Here is a 19768-nt window from a genome sequence, read left to right as displayed (position 1 = left end):
GAGCCGCGCTGCATCGGGACCCGGAACTCTTGATTCTGGGTCACCTGATTGCTGTGATAGCCTCTGATTAGCTATCACAGTGACCAGTCACTGTGAAGCCCGCCCCCCGTGTTCTCTCTATCTCTCTGAATGAAGGAGAGTGGTACATTGTATCTAATTCTCTCCTTGCACAGAGAAAAAAAAACTGTAAAAAAAATGTATCAAATAAGAAATAAAATACAAAAAAAACCTAGATCAAAGTTTGATCTAGATCAGTTCAGGGGTTAGTGTTTGGGTCAAGGTCAGGTTCAGTATTCTTTTTCTTTTTAACTAGTATCAAAGTCAAAATCTGTGTGTTTTAGGCATGATAAAAAAAAAAAAAAAAAAGCAAAATGCACACTATTGTTTCTGGGCTGTACTACGGGTACAAACAACAACTAACATACACATATGTGGTATCACTGTGATCATCAGGAACAGGAGAATTTATTTTGAGTTATTTGGTGGAAGGTTATGGTAGTTGCAAGAAATATAGAGCTAAGTTGAAAAAAATATTTCTTTTACTATTTTGGGCCAGTTTTCCTTTGATTAAAAAAAAACATTTACCATTTACCACCAAATAAAAGCCCAATTTTTCCTTAAAAAACATGGTATAATCCAACTGGATGCACAAAGTAGTTTTGATAATATGTACTGTTTTACTAACACATGTCAAAGTGGTAAAATTGTGCTTCGGCATTAACATTTGTTTTACCCTTAGGCGCGAAGGGGTTAAGCTCTGCTGGGCATAGCGACACATTTTAGGGGAAGTGGCTTTGACAGAAACTTATGGGCTGAGGTTGTTTGGAGGTTGGCTGGAAGGTAGCGCGGCACTTCTTTAATTTTATACATGCATCGCGTCGGAAGACAGTGGCTTCTCTTTGGTGACTGCGGGAGTTTGGCTTCCCCAGCTTGAGCGGCGTTCATAATTTAGCACCAAGGTCAACATTTTTCAGGAATTTTATCTTTTTGTTTAATTAATTCGTTTTTAATAAAATAATATAGGATACAGAGCATACAAAACGAGGCATATAACCCGCCATTGGGTCCTAAAATAAGCTAAGACAACATAATAGAACATAGCTGACATTTGAAGAGAAGTGACTGTTATATATGTCCAGTATCTAGCCATGGTGTCATAAGCCTTTTACATGGTCTATTACAGTGTATAACCACAGCTCCGTAAAGTCTGGTTGTTAGACTATCGGATTTATTGGCTGACAGGTGGTAAAGTTACCATAGTATACTCTGACAGGTCCTCATTTGAACATGAAACATTTGCAAAATCTATAATATAAGTAAAAGAAAGAAGAAAAGAAGAAAAGAAAAAGAGGGAGGGAAGGGAGAGGAGGGATAAGGGGTGAAGGGGGGGATACCTGCCTCGGTCTAGTCCCTCTCAAATGATATAACCAATATATATCATATCAATTACTTATTCTGAGACATAATATCCGTATATGCAGATGTATATTTGAAGGCAAACCAGCAGGACCATATTTTCTTAACCAAATCAGATTTATTCCTGAGGGAATAAGTAAGTTCTTCCATGTAGTACATATGGTCAACTTCTGTCAGCCACTGACGTAAAGAGGGTATGGTCGGTTGCTTCCAATAGCGAGGAATGAGTGCCTTAGCTGCGTTTAATAAGTGGGGCATTATAGATTTCTTATATGTTCCTGCTGGTGAGCCTGTACAGTGAATTAATATAACCAATGGGTCATTGGGGATCTCAGTGCCTTGAATCTCTCTTGCCCAATGCAAGATAGTCAACCAGTATGGGCGAATTAATGGGCAATACCACCAAACATGTGCATGTGTAGCTCGTTCTCCACACCCTAGCCAACGTAGAGGTGATGTTTCACACTTTTTGTGTAATACTGCTGGGGTATAATGCCATCTCTTAAGCAATTTACAATTCAATTCCGCTGTTTTGGTAGCCGTGGAGGAGGTGTGGGCCATCAGGAGAATAGTGGACTTCTGGGCTTCTGATTACTCTTTATTAAGATCTTTCTCCCAGTTGGCCAAGAAAGTAGTGTTTCCTGTGATAGTTATCGCTTGTAAGGCATGGTAGAAATAGGAGATGGGCCTCTCAACAGGTTGGTCATCCAAAAAGGTAGATTCAATAGATGTTAAATCTGAAATATCATGGATAGGTTTTGGGAGAGAGTAAACAAACGCTGCTACTTGATGAAAGTGTTCCAGGGGTGTAGCAGTCGAGCTAAGAAGTAATGAGGACATAGGAACAATGCCTGTTCTAGTGGTGACTTGGTGGAGTAAAGGTGATTTTCCCAGATTCTAGGTATGAGTTTTAGGCTCCATGTTTCCTGCTACTACAAAATATTCCCGGGTGTTTCCACTTCTTTAATTACATTCCTCATAATAGAAAGTATTTTAGAATTCCAACAGAAAAATGAAGATCAATATCCAGTGCTGCTTTTCTGTTTGATTCCGAGCATGCGGTGAATTTTGTGCGTCAGAATTGTGTACACACGATCGGAATTTCCGACAACGGATTTTGTTGTCGGAAAATTTGAGAACCAGCTCTCAAATTTTGTGTGACAGAAATTCCGATGGATAATGTCCGATGGAGCCTACACACGGTCGGAATTTCTGACAAGCTCCTATCAAACATTTTCCGTCGGAAAATCCTATCGCGTGTACAGGGCATAAGGCTGGCCACATGAGTGTATCCCCTATTTATTCTTGAGGGGGATGCACGACGATCGTTCGAGCATAGAGTCCAAATTGCTCTCCTGAGCTCCTGAATTTTTTTGGCTTTTCTGACACCCGAAGCCTTGCTCCTCACCACCTACAGTCTCTGAAGATTCTGCTGCACTTGCAGCCTCTCTACACCTGCTGTCTCCAGGTTCTCCCTGCTTCCAGCTATCTAATGCCTCAGGCCTCCCTTGTGTTCCTGTTCCCTACCCTCCTCTGCATCTATGAATACCTGCTGAGTGACTTAGGGGTAGCTTGTAGCTAAGCCTGGTAGAGAGTGTTTCCATCTTTATATTTTCTGCTTTACTTGAAAACACTACACAAGTGCAGAAAGCTTAACTTGTACCCATTCTATATGTAGCGCTGGTAGATTTTTAATCTACCGCTGATAGGTAGGTAAATCTTGTGGGTTACTTGTTAGAGGAAGTTAGATTTGCCTCTGTTCCAGCTTAGCTGAGTTGCGTGTAGTTCCACACTGTGCCGTGGGTGTCGTTGTCACCATGGGCTGGTGTTGGAAAGGCAACGTGTTGAAGCGTATGAGTGCTCCTCTGTCCCGGTGACAACTCGGTGGAGGTGGTCCTCCGAGTTGCATTCTGGGAGAGGGTATTTATGGGACAGACGCCATGTTTAGGGGTTCGTTTTCAGCCACCTGCTGGCCCTCCTGGCCGACAGTTATGCGTTAAGAGTACCACCTCGTGGTCCTCCGCTTCGGAGGCCCACGTCGCTGTGGCGTGTGGGTGGGCCCAGAAGCCTGTCTGGGGCCTACCACAGCAGCGGAGGAATGGTCCTGAGCTGTCTATCCTGAGTGAAGAAGCTGTACAACCGAGGAGATCCCAGGGGAGGACCCGTCATGGAAGGATCATGCGTAGTGCTGGTCTGGAGAGGGGCCTGGTGACTCAGTTGGAGGACGTATCCTGAAGTAATCTTACTGCATAGTACTGTTGGCTTAAAGGTTCAAGTACTGTGTCTGACATTCATCGTAAACCAATACATCCTGTGGCAGAGGATCGTACGGGTTTTATTCCAAACAAGTCTGTGGCAGAGACTTTTGTTGGTGCTACGTAATGGCTGCTAGGCAAGTGAGAGAGGCCTATCCAGGCGCGCAAAGATTGAATCCCACAAGGGGAGTGCATTCAACTACAAGTGTTCAATTCCAAAGAATGTTCTAAAGAATACTAAGGAAAGGTATTTGAGCTTCCCTGCAACTTTCCTTCTGCCTCTTTTCTGCTACTTCCTTTATTACTTGTTCATTAAAGCATTGGAAAATATACTCAAGTGTTTGGTGCTTATATCATCCAGAGGTAAACTCAACGGGACCCTAGACCCAGTGCCGGTGAAACAGAGGTATCGAGAGTGAAGGTAACAGCCCGCTTTAAACCAGCAGCTCCGCCGAGAGTTAGTGCTACATATACAAAACAAAAAAAATAATTGGCTGCAGAATAGATGAGCTTTACCCTGGAGTTGATTTTCTCACAGCAGCAGTGTCAGCCAGGCTGCTGTCTGGACATACATATGGACACTAGAGGGAGCATCTACAAATCTAAACATGACGCGTGATCGGGAAATTGGGGCACAGAAAGTAAAAAGTGAATCATGCAAAAATGATTTTCCAGTGATGAGCTATGAGCAATTAAATGTGCACTAAAAATACAAGACTGATTGGCTTGAATGCTAAAGGCATATCTGTCATAGACAAGAGACCAGGTGACAGTCTCACTTGTATGTAGTCAGGCACATGCCCAATGGCCAAAGCCTGCTTCTCTCCTCTTATTCCCTTTCTACCCTCTCTGTTAACTTGGCAAAACTAAAAAAAAAAAAAAAAAAAAATTGCAGAGATAGAAAAATACCTGGCGACCTGCCAGAAACACAATGAGCTCCTAACTTCTGTAGTGAGCTGACAACGCTGCCTCTGCTGTGTTAAAATCTAAAGCAGTGTTGTCAGCCCTCTCTGACCTCTATTAAGCTGGAATACAGAACAAGAAAAAGGAGGAGGTGTTCTGTAGTCCAAGGGGTGGGGAAATCTGGCAAGGCTGGCAACACTGTTGAGATTGTAGTGCAGCAGAGGCAGCGTTGTCAGCACATTACCGGAAGTTAGGAGAGGAGTGCATTTCAGCAACTATTTTTCTCTACTTCAGCCCCGGAAGGTTTTACCCCCTTAATAACCAGGCCATTTTTGCGATACGTCACTGCGCTAATTTAACTGACAATTGTGCGATCGCGCAACGCTGTACCCAAATAAAATTGATGTCCTTTTTTTTTTTCCCACAAATAGAACTTTCTTTTGGTGGTATTTGATCACCTCTGCGGTTTTTATTTTTTGTGCTTTAAACAAAAAAAGGCCGACAATTTTGAAAAAAAAAAAAAAACAATATTTTTTACTTTCTGCTATAATACATTCCCAATAAAAATTAAAAAAAAAACGAATTTTGTTCTTCAGTTTAGGCCAATATGTATTCTTCTACATATTTCTTGTAAAAAAAAAATCCCAATAAGTGTATATTGATTGGTTTGCGCAAAAGTTAGAGTCTACAAACAATGGAATAATTTTATGGAATTTTCATTTTATGATTTTTTTTTTTTTTTACTAGTAATGGCGGCGATCAACGATTTTTAGCGGGACTGCGACATTGTGGCAGACAAATCGGACATCTAACTGACACTTTTTTGGGAACCAATGACACTAATACAGTGACCAGTGCTAAAAATATGCACTGTTACTGTACTAATGACACTGGCAGAGAAGGAGATAACACCAGGGGCGATCAAAGGGTTAAGCGTGTCCCTAGAGGGTGCTTGCTAAATAAGTAGAGGTTGCTCTGAGTGGGGGAACACAGAGATCTCTATGTTCTCCCTTGTCAGAACGGCGATTTGCCTTGTTTACATAGGCAGATCACCATTCTACCTCTCGGGAACGATTGTGGGTGGCCGCTGGACCCACTGATTGGCTCCCCCACTGTCCAATCAGCACATGCGCGTGCCTCCAAGCAGCTACTGCACAAAGCGGCGTACAGGTAAGTCGTTTCTCGCAGCTGAGCCACCTTGCCACTGGAAATGTGCGGAAGGTGGTCTGAAACTGGTTAAAGGGATAAACATGGGAAATATGCATGTATTGCTGAGATGGATTGCATACCTTTTTTTATTTTGCCCAGACACATTCCTTTAAACATGAAGGCTTGGCCAAGCCGGACAGTGGTGGGGTCATCTACAGCTAGGGTTGCCACCTTTTCTTCAAGCAAAACCCGAACAGTTTAGTGGGGCATTGGCAGTTTTTTTTTTTTGGTAGTATACATTATTGGATGTAAAAGACCTGGTACACATTTGGATGCCCCAAAGAGAGTAGTTATGTGGCATGCATGGCGGGGGGGGGGAGGGGGGCAGGGGAAAGAACAGAATTATTTATGCTACATTCACAGATACTTATCAAGCAGCAGTGGAATAATCCTTGTGCAGTGGTTCTGACAAATAAAGTTCCAACCTTCACGTCTATATCAATCCGCCAGGGCATGTAATTGCCAGGAACCGCAGCACAAGGATTACTCCTCTTGTGCTCGAAAATCATCAAATAGTTCCGGCGGAGTAATCCTTGTGCTGCGGTTTCCAGCAATTACATGCCCGGCGGATTGATATACATGAGAAGGCCAGGACTTTAATTTAATTGATGGGAACCACTGCACAAGGATTACTCAGCTGCTGCCCAATAAACATTGACTAGTTCTATTCCTTCCCCCAGCTGCTGCCCGATAAACAGTCCTGTTACTTCCCCCGGCTTCCAGCTGCCACAGTGCACTCTGAATAAAGTGTCCGGGTTTCAGGTGGACTGAAACCCGGACACATGATTCAAAAGGATTTAAAACCTAGACTGTCCGGGTGAATCCCGGACAGGTGGCAACCCTATCTACAGCAGTGTACCCTGTATTGCGTTTGGTTCATTGGGAAGATGCAAACATGGGACGAAGTTTATATAGATTAAAGAATAAAATAATAAAAAACAAAAAGAAAACCTCCACATACACTATACTATACCAAGAGTTGACCCAGGGGAAGAAGTTTTCTCTGGCTCAGCATCATGCACTGCCATAGCACGGGATGGCAACCAGCACCACACCAACCAATAAAGGTCTAGTACGCACAGTGTCCCACCCATGCCAAGACAAATCATGATGCTGATCCAGGGCAGACGGCATGCAAGGCTGTCCCCAGCATTCATAAGAAGAAGTAGTATACATCCTGCCCTCTGCCATGCTACTGAGTGAGGTTGGGGTCTTATGGGAAGAGGGGAATCTTATGTACGGGGGGGCTCTCATGTATAGAGGGGAATCTGATGTATAGGTATACCTCTGCTGGGAAGGGTAGGGCTTCTGAGGTGATGAGAGAGTTCTACAATGGGAGAATTGTAGGTAGGTACAGTCTACTTTCTCCACTGCAGGTGGCGCTTTTTTCCCAGCGACACTGCAGTTGCAAAGGATGTCAGGAGTAACATGGTTCCTGTATGGTTTCCTTGGTCACTGGAGAAGCTATCCCATTGGATGCTGCCACCCCATGTGACTCTATCAGCCATCTTGGGTCAGGCAGAGCCTTTATAAGTCCCTTGCTCCCAGGTTTGGCAAACATTTTGCAAGTTGGGAGAGATGTCAGGCAAAGGTTCCTGACAAGGAGGGACAGTGTAGGGCTCAGAACTTCTCTGTACATCTTCCTGCTCTGGCACAAGACGGCCAGGCTGTGTTCTGCCCCTCTCAACATGTGCTGTCAGTTCAGCTGAAGCCTGCTTTCTATAAACTGTTGGAATTGTGAGTGTTCTCAGCTGGACTGACATAATGGGGGGACCTCTGATGGGAGGGGGACCTTCTGATGTGATGTTGGGACTTCTGATGTGATGGGGGGACCTCTGATGTAATGGAGGGACTCCTTATGTAATGGGGAACACCTGATGTGATGGAAGAACCCCTGGTGTGATGGGAGGACCTCTGATGTGATGGGGGAACCTCTGATGTGATGGGAGGACCTCTGATGTGATGGCAGGACCTCTGATGGGATGGGATGGGATCGGGGGACCTCAGATGTGATGGGGGAACCTCTGATGTGATGGGAGGACCTCTGATGTGATGGGGGAACCTCTTATGTGATGGGGGAACCTCTGATGTGATGGGAGGACCTCTGATGTGATGGAAGGAACCTTTAATGTGATGGATGAGCCTCTAATGTGATGGGGGGGCTTCTGATGTTAATTTAATTTCATCAAGGCGGTTGTGTGCATTGTCCCAGGCTCAGGTTTTCCATTGATAGTAACATTTTTTGGCAGGGGTACCTTGAGATGTTTTGTACTTTTAAAGGGTGTCTTAGCTGAAAAATGATTGAGAACCGCTGATCTTCAGACACCTTTAATAACTTTAGCATTATGCTATTGTCCTGCCACGATCCAATATATTCACATAAACATTACCAACAATAGAATAGAAAAACAATTACTCAATACTTGTGCCGATGAGTCATTAGACAGCAGCACGGAATAAACCACATCAAAGGCACACGTTTGCAAATAGCAACAGGAAAAGTTGCAGATATCAATGATTTTGCAGCAACAAATGCAGAAGAAGCTTTCCAGCCCATACAAAGTGGATGAAAGCAAAACTGACTACCTTGTTTTGGGAGATTTTTTTTGAAAAAAGCACTACCCCATCAGTTTGACCAAATGACCACCAGTTTCCACTGGTGATCTATCTATTATCAATTTGAGCGTGAAAAGCTGGGAATAGGGTGAAAGGTTTTTGAATGAATTCACCTCTGATTTTCATTGGCCAGGTAAACTCCAGTAAGACAGGAGAGGGCAAAGGGAGACACATCAAAGGGCTGAGCGTTTTAATCCTAAATCGGTGAGTGACAGGTGCCTCCAGCAAAATGAGGATGACATATTACAATTTGGAGGCTTTGATGGCTCCCGTCACAGAAATCCAGAGATGACTGTATTTTCCCCAGACTCAGCCGGAGAGAGACAGGATAAGAGCAGCGTCAGGGCTTTAAAGTCACCTGTGCACCTGTGGCCTTTAAATCTTTTTGACTTCATGTCCTGCCACATGCCATCATCCGCTACCACTGATGACCTAGCTGCTTCTTCGTTGATAACCCTAGTAGTATTCCTTTTTAGGTCTATGGATATTTTTTAACCAAATATGGCTTAGTGGTTGGCATTCCTGACTTGCATCGCTAGGGTCCTTGGTTCAAACCCAAACTAGGCCACTACTTGCATGGAGTTTGCATGCACTCCCACACTCCAAAGACATGCTGCTAGGTTAATTGTCTCTTGTCTAAATTGGCCCTAGTATCCTTGTGGGGAGGTGCAGCGTGGTGCGGCAGCAGGAAACACACAGAGTCCGATTGCAGGGAGCAGAACTTGTATTAATGTAGAATCCAGTAATTTACAACAAGTCGACCAGAAACACTCATGGCAATATGTAGCAGAGCAGGTCTCAGATGTGCTGAGAGGGGCATCTGTCTCTCTGCTGCTCATCTTTGTCCCTGTCAAGCCTGGGAGCCAGGGCCTTAAATATGCTCTGCCTGACCCAAGTTGGATGTCAGAGTCACATGGGGAAGCAGCAACCAATGGGATAGCTTCCCCAGTGACCCAGGAAACCATAGAGAAACCATGTTCCTCTTGACTTCCTCTATAACTGCAATGCTGCTGTGGTTGAGCACCACCTACAGTGGATAAAATAGGCTGCATCTGCCTATATACTGTATGTATGTATAGATGTGAGATGGGGACCATAGACTGCAAGCTCTTTGAGGGCAAGGACTGATGTGAATGTATTTTATGTAAAGTGCTGCATAAATTGGAAGCGCTATCTAAATAACAATAATCAATGAGACTTATTGGAACTCTATTTTTTTTTTTTTCTTTTTTCCACCAGGGATGCCAGTGAGGAAATATCTCCACCAGAATTACCAGCTGTCATGATAAAGCCAAAGTATGGCACCACACTCCCTAATATTAATTTATACCAGATTAATATATACCGTTGCAGAAACAAATACCTGGGAAGTCCAGCAGCCTTGGGGTGTCGAGGACATAAGAAAGGACAAGGAAAAGTCAGCACCAGAGACTCGGAGAGATATAAATGAGCAAGTTGGTGATTCACACTAGTAGTACTCATCCATAACTGAGATCTAATTTAATATTTAAGGAATAAGCGCACTTACAAAAATTCCCCTTCTTTTTTTCTACCCAAACTATAGTTTCCCACAGTTTCCCACAGTTACCCTCATCTCAGGGCCGTAATTCTAACTGCCTTTAGTAAAATGCTCTTTGTGTTGACTGAGCCTTTGTAGTAGATCTCCATAGACTTCTCTGGGGCCATCACCCAACTCCAGAGGTGCTCAGGAGACGATTACATAGAAGTCTGAGGGCACAGTGTGAAAGTTGAACCAGTGTAAAGACAATTCAGGATAGTAAGAGTGTGGTAGGCCAAGACTGCACGATTCAGTTAAGTATGAAGGCAGGGTAAGTGGGAGTTTCTTAAGATAAGCAGGAAGACCTGCTGACTGTCAGAAGTGGTTAGAAGCCATGGCAGGAAAAAATATATTTTTTTGTCCTCCTGATATTTGAATGAGCTGCATGCAATATAATTCAAAGCCTCTTTCATATAAACCTTAAAAATGTGAACTTGATGGATTCTCATACCTTTTTTTAATTGTCCCTTGTACAGGGGCGTAACTAGAAATAGCAGGGCCCCATAGCAAAATGTTGTATGGGGCCCCCCTGCAAACAGGCCCCCCCCCCCCCAAAGCTGCCCTAGTGTCAATGCAGCATGACCTGTGCCCAATACAGCGTGACCTGTGCCCAATACAGCATGACCTGTGCCCCATACAGCGTGACCTGTGCCCAATACAGCCTGGTCTGCCTGTGCCCCATACAGCCCCACCTATGCAGAGGAAGAGGCAAGCCACCCGGATTAGCAGAGAGCGGGATTGCCTGCTGTAATAGCTTTCATTTGAATTTCCTGTCTTCCCGGGGCTCATCGTCACATAGCCCCACCTCTTGGCCCGACGCCTTTGATGACGTCACATGTCCCGCATTGGATCGGCGTTCTGTCTATCAAAGGCACCGGGCCAAAAGGTGGAGCTATGTGACGTGAGCCCCGGGAACACTGGAAGTTCTAATGAAAGCTCATACATCGGGCAATTCAGCTCTCTGCTGATACGGACAGCTCGCCTCTTTCTCTCCTCTCTCTTCCCCTGGCTGGGAGACTGTGCCGGCGGTGCTCTTATCCTCACTGGGCCCCACTCGGCTGCGGGCCCCATAGCGCCCGCATGGGTGGGGCCCCCCTGCAAACAGGCCCCCCCCCCCCAAAGCTGCCCTAGTGTCAATGCAGCATGACCTGTGCCCAATACAGCGTGACCTGTGCCCAATACAGCATGACCTGTGCCCCATACAGCGTGACCGGGGCCCCCCTGCAAACAGGCCCCCCCCCCCAAAGCTGCCCTAGTGCCAATGCAGCATGACCTGTGCCCAATACAGCGTGACCTGTGCCCAATACAGCATGACCTGTGCCCCATACAGCGTGACCTGTGCCCAATACAGCCTGGTCTGCCTGTGCCCCATACAGCCCCACCTATGCAGAGGAAGAGGCAAGCCACCCGGATTAGCAGAGAGCGGGATTGCCTGCTGTAATAGCTTTCATTTGAATTTCCTGTCTTCCCGGGGCTCATCGTCACATAGCCCCACCTCTTGGCCCGACGCCTTTGATGACGTCACATGTCCCGCATTGGATCGGCGTTCTGTCTATCAAAGGCACCGGGCCAAAAGGTGGAGCTTTGTGACGTGAGCCCCGGGAACACTGGAAGTTCTAATGAAAGCTCATACATCGGGCAATTCAGCTCTCTGCTGATACGGACAGCTCGCCTCTTTCTCTCCTCTCTCTTCCCCTGGCTGGGAGACTGTGCCGGCGGTGCTCTTATCCTCACTGGGCCCCACTCGGCTGCGGGCCCCATAGCGCCCGCATGGGTCGCTATGGTGGTAGTTACGCCCCTGACCTTGTAAGTGCTGCTTAAAAAATGTAAAAAATACAAGGTCCACCAAAGAATAGACAACTAGTGATATTAATCCACTTTATTAAATCCAGAGAACAAAACCAAAGGCCCACCATCAAATTTTAGGGGTTGATACACCTCCTCATTAGGGCTGTAGGCTATAATATATATTTTTTAGAATATTGAGTACATATTGCCACATTGGTCTACAGTGTATTAGCAATATCTAGCTAACAGCTCCTACAATACTCAAGATAAGATGATAGCATGTCCTTCAGCCTTGATGAACAAGATATTTTATAGATCTCACAACTCATTGGTTTAACCTTTAGAGCTAATAAACTGGCTAAAAATCAATATTGTGTGGTATCAGAAGGAATGTGGATTGCAGTGTTCAAGCCACATTTAATTCTGCAGGCATGTTAATTGGCATTGCTGACCCTTCCAGTGGAAGAGTTCTATATTGCAGGAATGTATTTTAAAATTTACAGGGGCCCCTAAAAATTCTGCTTACAATCACCAACGTATCACCCATGTGACCGAGGTCTAAAGCTGCCAGGTCTGTTGGCTTGTAGGCACGTGCAGTTTGGTATCTCCACTGCAGGTGGAGCTCAACCGCAATGGCAGAGCAGAGAGAGAGAAAGTCCTGAGTCACTGGGGCAGCAATCCGATTGGATGCTGGCCACCCATGTTACTCTGGCGGCCATCTTAGGTGTGACAGAGTCTATTCAGGACCTTGGCCCCTGGGTTTGGTGCGTATTTGCACGTGGCTAGTGTAGAGACAGATCACCTATCTGTTGGGGACAGTATTAGCAGCAGGGTAAGGTTTCAGATGAGTAGGGAAAGCTTATAGCTCGGCACTCTTCCCGTTTGAGGTTGGAGCAACCAGGCTGCATTCCAACGCTCCAGACAGACACGCTTGTTGGCATCCATGAGTGTTTTCCGGTTGGGCCTCCTCCCACTGGGTTTGTTGTCAACTGTTTTGCCAAGTTCTACTATTTGCACCTGGACTGTGTTTGTGTGTTGTTGCTATGCTGCACCCACCCATAGACTAGTCTTGTGATGTCATGTTTCCTTCCAATTTTCATTTGGTGACAGGTGGTCCTTACACCCATACTCAATGGCACTCCTGTAATGACACGTGAGGGCTGTCCAGTGTACTAGTACTCTGAGCCCTGGCTGGTTTAATTACAGATCCCCAGAGGGTATGTCAGATTGAGCGACAATGGTCATCAGTCAACCCAGAAGACCAACAATGTCTTGTAGTGGTAAAGCCTTACTGCAGGTGACACCTTGATTGGATAAGAGCATTGCTACTTTTTAAAAAAAATTCTAAGCTTTACATTTATTTTACCTAGAGTTCTGATATATGATAACTGGAACCTGAGATCAACACTCTAACCCAATTTTGCTTCTCAAAAAGTCCATGTTGACCACTGCTTTGGATTATCAAGGATATGGGCCCTCTTAGAGCTTTGGGCACTGTTTTATTTTCCATATTGCCCCTGTTATAATCCAGCACTGCTGTAGGATGCACATGAGGAGTTAAGCAGCGTCTGATTCTCCCAGGACTGACCATAATCATATCCCTTCAAGCAGTTTTGATGTGTGAGTAAATTCATTTGAAAATGCGCTCAGATGGTAATTGTTTCTCTCCTGTGTCACAGCCCTGATCATGACAAACAGCGGTGTAAGTGGATCTCGCCTCCCTTGGCTGCCTTTCTTCCTCCTGGGTAATAGTACAGCATTTGGTGCCTGCCCTGTGAGGAACAGAAGTTTTCCATACATGTTATTTCTCCTTCAGTATCTTTTTATCAACACATTGCCAGGACACGGTTAAGCCATCATCTTGTAAGAGGGCACCAACTGTATTTCAAGTGGGTTTTTAGGGGACCAAGAGGACGATGACCGCAAGGTTAAAGGGGAAGTTTAGTATATTTTTGGTAACTATCTATATCAAATTATTATTGCATTGGTTAGACCTGTGATTCACCATTCACCACCATTCATCTAGGGCAAATCGACAGGTTCAGTTACCTACCTCCTCCCCAACAACACCTTCCCATAACTACCCTGCTGCTCCGTTTCGCTGTCAACATCAAAGAGAAATAATCAAACATGCGAGTGACTTATTCTTCCACCCATGTGACAGAGCTGGTGCTTGCTTATTGGCTCAGTACTGTCACATGTTGACAGGGAGAAAGTCCTCATCTCTGTGTAAGCTCATTAGTTGTGACTCTTCCCAATGGTCCTGATTCCACCACTTGTGACTGATGTAGCTATTTCAATTTCAATGGTATGTAAAGAGAGCCTTCCCATGCGGGTGAAGACGACACAGGTGTGCACATAGGTATGCTCTGGGAAATGAGACCTTGACGCTATTGTTTAACCACTTCCGATCTGGAAGGTTTTACCCCCTCCATTTGTTGCTATTGAACACTGTGCTACTTTTACTGGTAATTGCATGGTCATGCAACGCTGTACCCAAACAAAATTTATATAATTTTTTCCACACAAAAAAAGCTTCTTTTTTTTTTTTTTGGTGGTATTTGATCACCACTGGGTTTTTTGTGATATAAACAAAAATAAGACTGAAAACTTAAGAAAAAATAAAGAAAGAAATAAGACTAAGCATTTTGAAAAAAAAAAATTTTTTTACTTTCTGCCATAAAACATATTCTAAAAAAAAAAAAATAATTTCTTCATAGTATTTGGCCAAAATGTATTCTACTACATGTCTTTGTTAAAATAAATCCCGATAAGCATATATTGCTTGGTTTGCGTGAAAGTTATAGCATCTGCAAACTATGGTATATACAATATCTCACAAAAGTGAGTACACCCCTCACATTTTTGTAAATATTTTATTCTAACTTTTTATGTGACAACACTGAAGAAATGACACTTTGCTAAAATGTAAAGTAGTGAGTGTACAGCTTGTATAACAGTGTAAATTTGCTGTCCCCTCAAAATAACTCAACACACAGCCATTAATGTCTAAACCTCTGGCAACAAAAGTGAGTACACCCCTAAGTGAAAATGTCCAAATTGGGCCCAAAGTGTTAATATTTTCTGTGGCCACCATTATTTTCCAGCACTGCCTTAACCCTCTTGAGCATGGAGTTCACCAGAGCTTGACAGGTTGCCAAAGGAGTCCTCGTCCACTTCTCCTTGATGACATCATGTAGCTGGTGGATGTTAGAGACCTTGCGCTCCTCCACCTTCCATTTGAGGATGCCCCACAGATGCTCAATAGGGTTTAGGGCTGGAGACATGCTTGGCCAGTCCATCACCTTTACCCTAAGCTTCTTTAGCAAGGCAGTGGTCATCTTGGAGATGTTTGGGGTCGTTAACATGTTGGAATACTGCCCTGTGGCCCAGTCTCCGAAGGGAGGGGATCATGCTCTGCTTCAGTCATAGTACATGTTGGCTTTCATGTTTCCCTCAATGAACTGTAGCTCCCCAGTGCTGACAGCACTCATGCAGCCCCAGACCATGACACTCCCACCACCATGCTTGACTGTAAGCAAGACACACTTGTCTTTGTACTCCTTACCTGGTTGCTGCCACACATGCTTGACACCATCTGAACCATATAAGTTTATCTTGGTCTCATCAGACCACAGGACATGGTTCCAGTAATCCATGTCCTTAGTCTGCTTGTCTTCAGCAAACTGTTTGGGGGCTTTCTTGTGCATCATCTTTAGAAGAGGCTTCCTTCTGGGACGACAGCCATGCAGACCAATTTGATGCAGTGTGTGGCGTATGGTCTGTGCACTGACAGGCTGACCCACCCCTTCAACCTCTGCAGCAATGCTGGTAGCACTCATACGTCTATTTCCCAAAGGCAACCTCTGGATATGACACTGAGGACGTGCGCTCAACTTCTTTGGTCAACCATGGCGAGGCCTGTTCTGAGTGGAACTCATCCTGTTAAACCGCTGCATGGTCTTGGCCACCGTGCTGCAGCTCCGTTTCAGGGCCTTGGCAATCTTCTTTTAGCCTAGGCCATCTTTTTGTAGAGCAACAATTATTTTTTTCAGATCCTCAGAGAATTCTTTGCCATGAGGTGCCATGTTGAACTTCCAGTGACCAGTATGAGAGAGTGAGAGCGATAACACCAAATTTAACACACCTGCTCCCCATTCACACCTGAGACCTTGGAACACTAACGAGTCACATGACACCGGGGAGGGAAAATTGCTAATTGGGCCCAATTTGGACATTTTCACTTAGGGGAGTACTCACTTTTGTTGCCAGCGGTTTAGACATTAATGGCTGTGTGTTGAGTTATTTTGAGGGGACAGCAAATCTACACTGTTATACAAGCTGCACACTCACTACTTTACATTGTAGCAAAGTGTCATTTCTTCAGTGTTGTCACATGAAAAGAAATAATAAAATATTTACAAAAATGTGAGGGGTGTACTCACTTTCGTGAGATAATATATATACAGTATATTGGAATTTGTATTTTTTTTTATACTACTAATAGTGATGATCAGTGACTTATAACTGGACTGCGATAGTGCAGCAAGAAATCTGACACTAACTGATGCTGGGGGGAACTGACTAACTGCTACTGACATATCCAGTAACACTAATACAGTGATCAGCGATAATAGTTTACACTGTCACTGTACTAATGACACTGGCTGGGAAGGTGTTAACATCTAGGGTAATCAAGGGGTTGAATGTGTGCCTAACTATGTATAATGTGTGTGGCGTGTGATATGTGCTGCTTTTACTAACATATCTCTTTGTTTCTTATCATTCCCTCTGTACAGAGCTCTGTGTTGATTGTCAACACAGAGCTCTGGGCTGTGATTGGACACAGTCGATCAGCAGGTCCCAGCCATGAACCATTGGCTGGGACTTGCTAACAGACTCCCGCTGTGTACAATCCCAGCGGGTGTTGGGGGGGTGGGTTAACGTACCCTAAACTTGGGAGCAGGCAGCAACATAGGGATACGTCGCTTTGCCTGCACAGGCCGCCTGTCCTCAGTACATTGCGGCAAGCAGTCCAAAAGTGGTTGATCTGCTTATATTTTGTCTTCCTTTTCCCCCGATCAACATGCTAATGCATTATTTAAACAAAATCTTTCCTTCTTCATTACATACCTTATTTTTTACCCAGGGTCATCATCACTGGGTCTCTGTGCTTCTCTAAGCAATGCAGACAGATCATGACTGGCGGGAGCAGCTAGCGGGGTGCTTCATGAAAATGCAGCCTCAGGACTCTTCAAGAGCCCCGTTCTAAACAGTGGGTGGAAGTTATGCAAATATCAAAAAAATGTCTTGATGGGTGGATGTCTTGAGGAGTGGGCGTTCCTAGGCAGATTCGTATTTGCATGCAGATCGCCCTAAGAAACACCAACATGTGATACTGGGTCTTCATGACTGAACCAAAATCCAGTGAATGAAAGGGATGGGCCAGGAACAGGCAGGCTGGGAAGAAAAGAGTTAGATGATGATGGACATCCTCTAGCCAAAAAATGAAGTGGGTTCGTTATGACTTTCTGAAGCTTCTAATGCACACTGTGAGACATTCACAGTGTGCAGTGACATCAGAGCAAGCAGTTTCAGTACAGGAGAGGAGCCTGTACAAATATGCAAGACCAAAGGATAGGCTGGAGTTCAGCTATAAACTGTATAAAGAAAATTGCTACACAGGAGGAATAAATATCTTCTAAATTCTCTAAAGCTATTTAAATGACTGCGTCCGGAGTTCAGTTATAATCTAAACCGGTTCAGATTTGGCACAATGCCAGCGAAGCCCAGCAGGTTCACTTGCAGATATTTCAAGAAATCGGATTCAAACTTTCTTAGGCTGAATCCGATTGGAGTACAGGGAGAAGCAGATCTTTCCATTCCATGTGCAAGAAGCTCTTTTGGCTTTTTGACTTTTGCATAGTTGTGCTAAAAATCTTCAGTTTACTAAATCTTTTCCCTTGTTGCCTGGATTTGCCATTGCTGATTGTGAAGGTCTACAAATTATGGAGGTATATTAGTAAAGTTGGCCATACACTAGTAGATTATTGATCGAACATTCGTAGGAAAGTTTAAAAGTACGTTCAATGACTTGATGAACGAGCTTCCATTGTATTTGCTTTCATCATTGGATTTTAGGACAAGTGGACTTTCTAAAAAAAAAACCCACATACATTCTTAGAAATGTGTTCGCCTGAGAATTTTTTTTAACTCCTACTCCTTAGAATTTTCTCAGGCCCAGACTAGCCATAAGGCACACCAGGTATTTGCCCATTGGGTCAAGGCCCCCAGGCTGCACGACCTAACAAAAGTGGCCTGTTGATGAATAGGCCACACAGTAGGAGGTAAGCGGAAACCGCTGCCCGGACCGGGCTAACACAGACCACAGTCGCCGCTCACCTCCTGCTTTGTGGCCATGCCTGTGTCTCCTCTCCCGGCTCTCCCGTCCCGCCAATGATGTCATCTTATCAGCAGAGCAGGGGGTGGGAGGAGCTATACACAATGAACAATAAAAACTTACAGCATACTGTACATAGTTAAAATATCCAAAACGCCACAAATAAAGCAGTTTTCACTAGCAAAGAATCAAACACCTGCACTTCCAGGAACGGTAAAACGCAATTACCTCAGCACGCAGCTCCGCCCTACGCGTTTCATCATAGATGATGTCGTCCGGGGCACGGGAGCCATATTGCGCCATCACTATATATATATACAGGGAGTAATGTTTTAATAATACCAAGTGGGTAATCACCAGCTTGTTAATAGGATTCAAATCTGCAGTTCCTCCCTCCCCCTGCCCTGCTGATAGCATGACATCCTCAGTGGGGCTGGAGACCCTCTAGAGGACACACAGGCTAAATAGTGTCTCTGCACTGCCAAAGGTAGGACTGTGCAGGGGAGGCAGAGAGTAAAAGGGGGCACTGTGATTAGAGAAAGGGGGGCATGACTGCAAGGGGCACTGTTTTAGGGAGCTTTGATTGGTAGGGGCAATGTAGTTTATATGGGCACTGTGATATAAAAGAACTTTACTGTAAAGGGGCACTGTAATCATTACAGTTCGGAGGACCGACGCTGTGAAAATCCTGCCACCAACCACCCCCGCAAACGCTCGCCTTAACCCCAACCCCCTCAGTCCCTGGAAGAATTAGCTACTCAGTCTAAAATGCCCAGGCCTGTTTTATTGTCCTAGTCCAGACCTGCCACAAACCATTACAAGCATTGAAGGAACATTCCTAAAATTAAAAATTTTGAAGGAAATTCTACTAAATTAATTCTGCTAGAAATGCTTTTAGCAGAGGAGAAGACTCCTGTAAGGCATGCTAAGTTGTGTTGGCCTCCAATGTACACGACCCCTCACCTTAAAGAACATTTCCCCAGAGGTTAAGTCACTTGCCATAAAGCAGTGTCCCTGTCACGGTGCTGATGAGATGACACAGCAAGTTTAAGCCTTCCGCAGTGGACGTCTCACACCCCAGGTGGAGCCGGTCCTTGGCAGAGGTCAGGTTATGACACATGGTGATGGCTTGGTAGAGAATGTCATCAGGTCCCACCCGTCATGATCCCTGTGGAAATTGAAGGGCTGGGCCTGACCTCCGTGGGTGTTGCTGGTGCCGGTTGAGCAATATCTAACAGGCTCTTCCCTGTGGCTAAATTTAGCAATCTGAGTTTTTCTGGATGGGCTAGTTTTGGATAAGAAATATTTGGTGCCAAAATAAAGCATTGGGCTGTGAAGAAAGTAACATGCCAAAAAAGCTAAGCTGACCTCAGTAGGAGATATATTGGCAAGCGATGACCCATGATGCATTTTATTAACTGGCATAAACACCTTTAACTTGGCTCATATAAAGGCAAACTCCAGTCAGATCAGAAACTGCCAGTAAACATTTAATATAGGGTTTGTCTACATGATGTTTTTTTTTCTTTAACGCTAAGCTGCTGGAACTATTTTCCAATTCCTGAAAATATATAAATTGCAACCAGAATTGTCCAACATGGACAAAGTTTGGTTTGATGGACA

General features: G+C 44.7%; 1 long non-coding RNA gene across 1 annotated transcript; it reads right to left on the bottom strand.

Moving 5' to 3' along the window:
- Positions 1-11643: 11643 nt before the first annotated feature.
- On the bottom strand, positions 11644-19351 carry LOC141113752 (uncharacterized). Its single transcript, XR_012236815.1, has 3 exons — positions 19109-19351; positions 16879-17120; positions 11644-13517 (listed from the first exon to the last, which is right to left on the bottom strand). It is a non-coding gene; the product is annotated as an uncharacterized lncRNA (long non-coding RNA).
- Between the last annotated feature and the right edge of the window lie 417 nt (positions 19352-19768).

The sequence above is a fragment of the Aquarana catesbeiana genome, linkage group LG12 (assembly GCF_042186555.1).
Source record: "Aquarana catesbeiana isolate 2022-GZ linkage group LG12, ASM4218655v1, whole genome shotgun sequence".
NCBI classification, from domain to species: domain Eukaryota; kingdom Metazoa; phylum Chordata; class Amphibia; order Anura; family Ranidae; genus Aquarana; species Aquarana catesbeiana.
Note: the sequence above shows the minus strand (reverse complement) of the source record. Positions and strands in the feature narration are given on the sequence as shown.